Raw genomic sequence first — 8,059 nt, forward strand, 5'->3', positions numbered from 1 at the left:
CATTCCAACCACATACCAAAAAGACCTTTAGATCAATCTTAGAAAAATGTTGTGTCAAGCAAATGAAGATGGTTCATAACACTCTGGTCCAAACAAGAAAAGAAAGTAAAAATGAGAGAGTCTTATAGGTGAAAACCCACACGGGCACCATAAGACGACGGAAGTTGAGAGAAAGTAAAATGAGAGAGTCTTATAGGTGAAAACCCACACGGGCACCATAAGACGACCGAAGTTGAGAGAAAGTAAAATGAGAGAGTCTTATTGGTGAAAACCTTCGCAGGCACCATAAGGTGAAAAGGAATTAAGAAATGAACAAATGAGGAAGGTTTGTCGGTGAAAAACTCTTTAAGATATTGCAAGTCAAACAGGTCTGTAAAATGAAAAAATGAAGTTGGGTTATGGAAATTTTGGGAAAACAAAATGAGACAATTGAAATGAGATTGATTAAAAGACTGGGTTGATTAATCCAAAATGCATACCATGATCATTGGCGCCAGTGACTCCAATCAGATAAGTCCTTTATTCCTTCTCCAACAATCATCCAAATTTGGATTTTTCTTTTCATTTTTGATTGTCGAAATCGTCATGTTTTCGTCACTGTTGACATGTGATTTTTGTCCCTCTCCAAATCTTTCACATTTTTAGCACGTAAATATTTAATTTAGCCTTAATGTAGCTATTTCAGCTTATTTTGACTCTTTTTACTTTATTTTTGTCACAAAAATGAAAATTACAAAAAAAAGATATATAAATTTTAGTTTATTTATTTCTCATAAATTTTGAAAAAATACAAAAATAGTACTTAATTTTTATTTTTATATAAAGTTAAAAATACAAAATATATATATATTTTTGTTTTAATTGTCAGTTTGTTTTAATAATTATTCTGCTTACGTAGGATTAATTAAATAAGGTCGTGTTTTTATTCTCGGTTGCGAGGAAAGAATAATATTTGGGTTCAAACGACTCATTTTAGGCCTAATTTTCGGACCTAGCCCAAAATATTTTCAGCCGAGACGCACATGACAACACATAACTCACACATGCTAGCACATGAACACAACACATAACTCACACATGCTAGCACATGAACACAACACACAACTCACACATGCTAGCACATGAACACAACACACAACTCACACATGCTAGCACATGCACACAACACACAACCCACACATGGTCTTCAATATTCTCCATTAAAACCCAAACAAAAACACACACGGGAAGAGACCTTAGACACCAGCCCCCTATCCTCTCTTCATCTTCTTCAAACTACCCAACCACTACCCATTTTTCTGGCAAAAGAACACCCCCCTCCCAAAAACGCTGATAGGATATACCTTCGATATACACTCAATATACCGCGGATATACACGGGCAGAACACCCCCTCCCTAACGTATCTCCTTCTTTCTTTCTTCTCAAACCAGAAAACAACTAACTTTTCACCATCAAAACCAGCCTTGAAGCTCCAGTATTTCAGCCATCAAAATCAGTTCAAAACACATCAAAACAAGCTTGAAAATAGCTCCGTTTCTTCAGTCAAAACGGCCTCTAAAATAGCAGCAAAAACCTGTTGCAAACAGCCATAAAATCCACCCCTAACACCACCAAAAATGAGCCAAAAGATTTGCTGAAATCGGCTAAAAGAAATCGGAACAGATGCGTTTGGATTTTCGTCGCCGGTCAAAGTCGCTAGTCCAGGTTTCCGTTTGAGTCTCCTTCTAGTCCGTATGGTTTTGCTTGGCTTTATTTCGTTTTGGAGTAACGATTGTTGAGCTGTATCCATTTCATGAAGAAGGTTGTCTTCTCAGTCTATTGATAGAATATTCATATCAAAGGTTCATTTCCTCTAATTTCTTGTTTGCATTAGATGAATGTTTCAGTTTTGATTTAGATCTGTCTAAATGTTTTACTATTGTTTCTTTTGTTTCTGTTTTGATTTATGTGTGTTTGATTAGAATTATTTTCTCAAGTCACTAAATGAAAGCTAGATTCGTTTGAATTGGTAGATGTTATTAATCAAGTTTCGTTGATTAGGTGCAATTAATAAATCATTGTGATTACGGGTACGGTTCCCGTGACGTAGTTGTGATGCTTAATTTCTAAATTTCGGGGGTGCATCTCATGTAACCCGATTATAATGGCTCTAGATAATCTTAGTGAATAAATTAGGATTATTTTTTTTGATAGAGACAAAACAAAAAAATAAAAATCATAGTTGCTTTTAGGCTTGCCCTTTTAAAAATAAAATGAGTCGAGCCTCGCCCAATAAAATGCACAAACTGCGGGGCCCTCATAAATGTATATACTAAAAATACTCAGAATTTGGGATGGGCTGTTCAGCGAATTTCGCAGCCTTCCTCAAAGATAATAACGCGTTAGACTCTTTAGGCGCGATTTTAATTAAATTACATTCTTAAATTCGGGTGCGCATTTATGTGACCCAAATCCAAATCTCAATGGAGTCAGAATGTATTAACAACCACGGGTGCATTGATTGCGACGTGGTTCGAGATGTATTTTCACGATGTTACAATTCTATTAAAAATAATAATAAAAGCGGTTTAAACTTAATAAAAGCACACAAGTTATAACATGTATTAAAATCAAATATTTAGCCATTATAACAATTTAAGCGACCGTGCTAGAACCACAGGATCCGTGGGTGCCTAACACCTTCCCTCGGGTCAACAGAATTCCTTACTTAGAATTTCTGGTTTGCAGACTTCATTTGGAAAGTCGAAAATTTCCTCGATTTGGGATTCAAGATAAACCGGTGACTTGGGACACCAAAAGCCAAACCTTTCCCAAGTGGCGACTCTGAATTAAATAAATAATCCCATTTCGAATATTGTCACTTAAATTGGAAAAACTCCCTCGCGCATCTAACCCTTTGGGGGCGGGCGCGCAAAAAGGAGGTGTGACAGTCACTAATAATCTTACTCTTCTAAAGCTTTTGAGATGAGCTTTGTTCCAAATAAATAAGAAGAAATGTCAAGGTATACTACCAAAATTCAAGGTTGCATAGGACAAAAATACGGCCATGATGGGCAGGAGGTAATAGGATAAAAAATAAGATATGGGTGTAAGAAAAGTGGAATCAAAAGTGGATCAGCAGTGTCAGGAGAACATATGATTACGGTTAAAAAGGTTTGAAGGAAAACATACAGTTAGGGATCCTATAGATAAGGATCAATTACAAGGACAAATAGTCTTTTCAACCATTCCAAGGCAATAAAACAAGACGAAGAGGAGCCCCACCGTCGGCAAGAATGCCCCAGTTAACCACCCTGATTTAAACTAACAAAGTTTTCTTTGATTTGAAACAGGGGCAAAAACAACATTTTGTGTCAGGAAACACCCGGAGAAAGAATTAAAGAAGAAATTAGGCGTCCACCTGGAGAATGAGGATGAAGAATTAAAGAAGAAATCAGGCGTCCACCTGGAGAATGAGGATGAAGAGATAAAGAAGAAATCAGGCGTCCACCTGGAGAATGAGGATGAAGAATTAAAGAAGAAATCAGGCGTCCACCTGGAGAATGAGGATGAAGAGATAAAGAAGAAATCAGGCGTCCACCTGGAGAATGAGGATGAAGAAATAAAGAAGAAATCAGGCGTCCACCTGGAGAATGAGGATGAAGAGATAAAGAAGAAATCAGGCGTCCACCTGGAGAATGAGGATGAAGAATTAAAGAAGAAATCAGGCGTCCACCTGGAGAATGAGGATGAAGAATTAAAGAAGAAATCAGGCGTCCACCTGGAGAATGAGGATGAAGAGATAAAGAAGAAATCAGGCGTCCACCTGGAGAATGAGGATGAAGAATCAAAGAAGAAATCAGGCGTCCACCTGGAGAATGAGGATGAAGAATTAAAGAAGAAATCAGGCATCCACCTGGAGAATGAGGATGAAGAGATAAAGAAGAAATCAGGCGTCCACCTGGAGAATGAGGATGAAGAATCAAAGAAGAAATCAGGCGTCCACCTGGAGAATGAGGATGAGGAATTAAAGAAAAAATCAGGCGTCCATCTGGAGAATGAGGATGAAGAATCGAAAAGGCAATCAGGCGTCCACCTGGAGAATAAGGGAATACAATTGAAGGATCAACAGTCAGGCACCCACCTGAAGAACAGAATGGCAATGTAGTTTGACATTACGGATGAAGTCAAAAGCCCGCCCATGTGAGAAAGGAGCACACATAAAGTCAATAAAGCAGAGGAGTCCAACCAAATCCCCAGCAAGAAACAACAAGAGTCCCAAACAAATAAAGTAAATACGAGACACAATGAAAGGAAATGCAGAACAAGTTAGAAGCAAAAGATGCCCAAAAGTCACCAAGACATCAAGACAACAAGAAACGCAAGGGCATGATCTAGATAAGATCTGTAATTTATATACCATAGTCTAGTTTAGCTTTTGTTTTACCTTTGAAGCAAGGTGTAATAAGGAGGTCAGCAAACAGTAAAAGCAACACAAAACAGCAGTAACATCACAGTCCCACGGTAGTCCCAGCTACCCAAGACTTTCCGAACTACATTGACCTGATTCCTTTATAGCCAAGGATATGTAGGAAACCTTTGAAGCAGAGGTTCGGTCAAATCTTTCAAAAAATGCTTCCCACGGAGTATTTGAACGGGCAAAAATCGCTCGTATCCGCTCACTTTATCTTTGCACGAAAACTCTTCGAGTTTCCGCACAAAGAGGGGCAGCTGTGAGCACGTGATTTTTGCCTCACGAAAAATACTCTAAAATAAATCAAAAAATAAAAATTCTCTTAGTATGCAATTTTTAGAATTTATGTGGCGTTTATTAATTGTTTGTGTTTGTCCGTAAATGTTTGCTTTGTTATAATTAAACGAAACTAAAATAAAAATACATGTTGCATGCATATCTAGGATTTAATTATGCATTTAAAAGATAATTGAAATAAAATCACAAAAATATGCATTTGTTCTAGTTTTAATGTTTCACTGTGTGATTAACGCTTTGTCTATATGTTAAATAGTTGTTAAAAAAGTAATTAATATTTTTGTAAGGTTAAAATTGTTTTATAATTTTTTATTAGGATTTTTATACTTAGGATTAAAATTAGGAAATGTAAAATAAATTTTAAAAAAACTAAAAAAATCGGACCTGGACTGAAATCCAGGCCCAAACAAATTTACCCCCCCCCCACAGCCCAATCCAAACAACCCAGGTCGGTCCAACTCAGGAATAAATCCAAACAACGACGTTTGGTCACATTTCATCAAGGACCGTTGGATCAAATCCATCCAACGGCTGAGATCCCACATCCCTTACCCGTAATCCCTACCCGATCCATTACCCGGGCCGACCCATTCCCCAACTAAACCAAAACGACGCCGTTCATGTAAGTAGATAGATCCTGGCCATCCATTCTGCCTGATCTAACGGTCAGTATCAATCCACCCCATCCCTATATAAATCCAAATCCCTACCCCGACCCCCTAACTAAACACCCCCCTCTCCACTGTTCATCATCCTCTCCGAATCACACCCCTAACCCTAGCCGCCTTAACTCTCCATCGCCTGAAACCCGGCGGCAACAACGCCGCCGGTCACCACCTGAACACCCTCGACTCCTCACAACCCCCTCTTCACAGATCTAGTATTAGTTTCCTTCGAATCAGGCCCCAACTCTTCGAATCTTAAATCGAAGGTTGGTCTGAAAACTCGACCCTTTCCGATGACTTCCAAATTAACACTGTAGCTTCCCCTAACTACCCTAGCTATGGATCTGGTGTTTGTTTGGCTCGAATCACCTCAGAGTTCTTCGAATCTTCTTTTGAAGGTTCGAACCAAACATGAACTCACTCAGATTCATTCCAAACTAACACCAAATGACCCCTAGGCTTCCCTCACCCTTGTGTCATCTTTGGTTCCCTTCGAATCTGCCCAGAAGTGTTCGAATTTATGATCCAAGAATCAGAAACCCTAAAAATTTCAAAACATGGAATTTGCCCGAATTAAATAAGGGATTGAGGTCTAAGAAACTTTAATCGAGGTATTCTCAATTGAGAATACTTCGAATAAAGTCTGTTCAGCCTCAAAAAGGTCCGAATTCAAAGTCAAGCTTGAGTCAGTGTAAATTTAAAGATTCAGAGGTATTTTTCTTATTTCTTTTTGTATCCTATGTGTATATTGTTGCCTGTTTCAGTAGCTTGTGTAATTTATTTTTCACATTTTTGTTTATTTAAATTCTGTGATTCTGTCTCATACCCGTATATTTGATCAAATAAGTGAATTGTTTTTGTTGGTTATGTTTGTTTACAATGTGTGTAATCGACTCGATTAAGTTCGTCGATTAGTTACATTATGAATTCCCGTTTATGATAATGCATTGTAATAACCTGCTCACCTGTTTTGATTGACTATTATCATGTTGTTGTAATCAGTTAATTAGTTCTTGCTAATTAGTTGGTTCTTGTTTAATAAGTCAGAAAGTTTATCAAACATTTGTGTATTAATTTCTGAGCAGTTGGTTTCAGGCAGTGTCAATATACTGACAATGCCCCTGCATTCATACATATTTCAAATTCAGTTTAAATTGTTCTGTTGAATTCTGTGTGATGTTGTTGTGATGTTAGGTTTAAATTCAATTTCACAAATGTTGATTAGATACAATTGTGTTAGAAAATTGCATTCTCAGTTAAGATTCAGTCCAGAACTTAAGAGAATTGGTTATAGCTGTTTTAAATCAGGTTGATAATTAAGTTTGAACAGATTTTTAAATCTGTTTTGTACTAGATTCTGATTTTTGTATTAAGGGCAGTAATAACAGTAGGATTTCAGGGGTGTTTTGGGAATGAAACAGTGAAAGTCATATGATAATGTTAGTGTGCTGTTGGTGGATTGTTAATGGCTATAATCTAATAGGATAATGGGAAACAAAGGGTAATGGGAATGCTGAAAATCAGGAAAAGATCACTTAATGAGATTTAAAGTAGTAAAAGCAGATTTTAATGGGGTTTTCTGATTTTTAAAAGAAGAAGGGGGTCCAGGCAGCACTGAAAGGAAAAGGGGCAGACCTGTATAAATACAGGGATCTGTTTATAAAGAAGGATTTGATTTTAAAAGAGAGATATATATAGATTTTACTACACACAGAAATACATATACACAGAGAGAGACAGAGAGAAAATCTGGACAGAAGTTAAGAGAGGAAAAAACACACAAAAGCAGAAACAGAAATCTGAAAAGAAAGAAGAAAAATAGAAAAGAAACAGAAAATAGCACACTCATATACACATAGAGTCTGAAACAGATAATAGAAAGGGAAAAGGAAAATCTGAAACATTATTTTCTGGAATCTGTCCGGGTCTGTTTGTTGATACTGCTTGGTTTTAAAATCTGAAATTCTTTAAGAAGCTTTGCTCCTGTGCATCTGGGTTCCCCGGGTCCTGTTTTGTTGCTCAAATCTGTGGAAATACTGGTATATTTTGCTGCTTTGTTGCTGCTGTTATTGCTGAAATTTACTTCTTCTACCCTTATTTCCAGGTACATATTTTTAAGACTCATGTTGTGAAAAGAACATTGGAAGAAAATGAAGTTTGAGATTATAATTATGTCTTTTACTCGTTTAAAGCTATTAGTTTAAATTTCAGTTTTGTTTTAAGTTATTTAACATGGTAGTATGCTTGACATGACGACTATAGTTAATCATTCCCATTGGAAGTTCACATAAGTGTTGTAATAATGTTATATATTTCAGAATTTCATTATAGTTGTGATTGAATTATCAAGAAATAGGAAATATGGTATAAATTTGGCCATTAATTAAGTCTTGTGGCATTGTTAGTTAAGTAAAGAGTAGTATGGAAATGGCAAAAAAAAAACTATATCGCTAGCCTATTTTGTCAACCATCCGATTTAGTTGTAGATCAGATGATGTTAGTTTTATTCTGTTCATATATGGCACAATAATGGTTATGTTTATAATCAATAGTTGAAAGATGCATTAGTACAATCCGCCGGTATGTTCATAATGTTGAAATATGGTGAATAATGTTATATGTAATGTCATCTCATTAAGTCA

The 8,059-nt window shown here is 36.6% G+C and overlaps 1 long non-coding RNA gene across 1 annotated transcript; it reads left to right on the forward strand.

Moving 5' to 3' along the window:
- Positions 1–1,231: 1,231 nt before the first annotated feature.
- On the forward strand, positions 1,232–7,800 carry LOC138880469 (uncharacterized). Its single transcript, XR_011403156.1, has 2 exons — positions 1,232–1,843; positions 7,522–7,800. It is a non-coding gene; the product is annotated as an uncharacterized lncRNA (long non-coding RNA).
- Positions 7,801–8,059: the final 259 nt, after the last annotated feature.

This window comes from Nicotiana sylvestris, chromosome 10, assembly GCF_000393655.2.
Source record: "Nicotiana sylvestris chromosome 10, ASM39365v2, whole genome shotgun sequence".
Taxonomy (NCBI): Eukaryota; Viridiplantae; Streptophyta; class Magnoliopsida; order Solanales; family Solanaceae; genus Nicotiana; species Nicotiana sylvestris.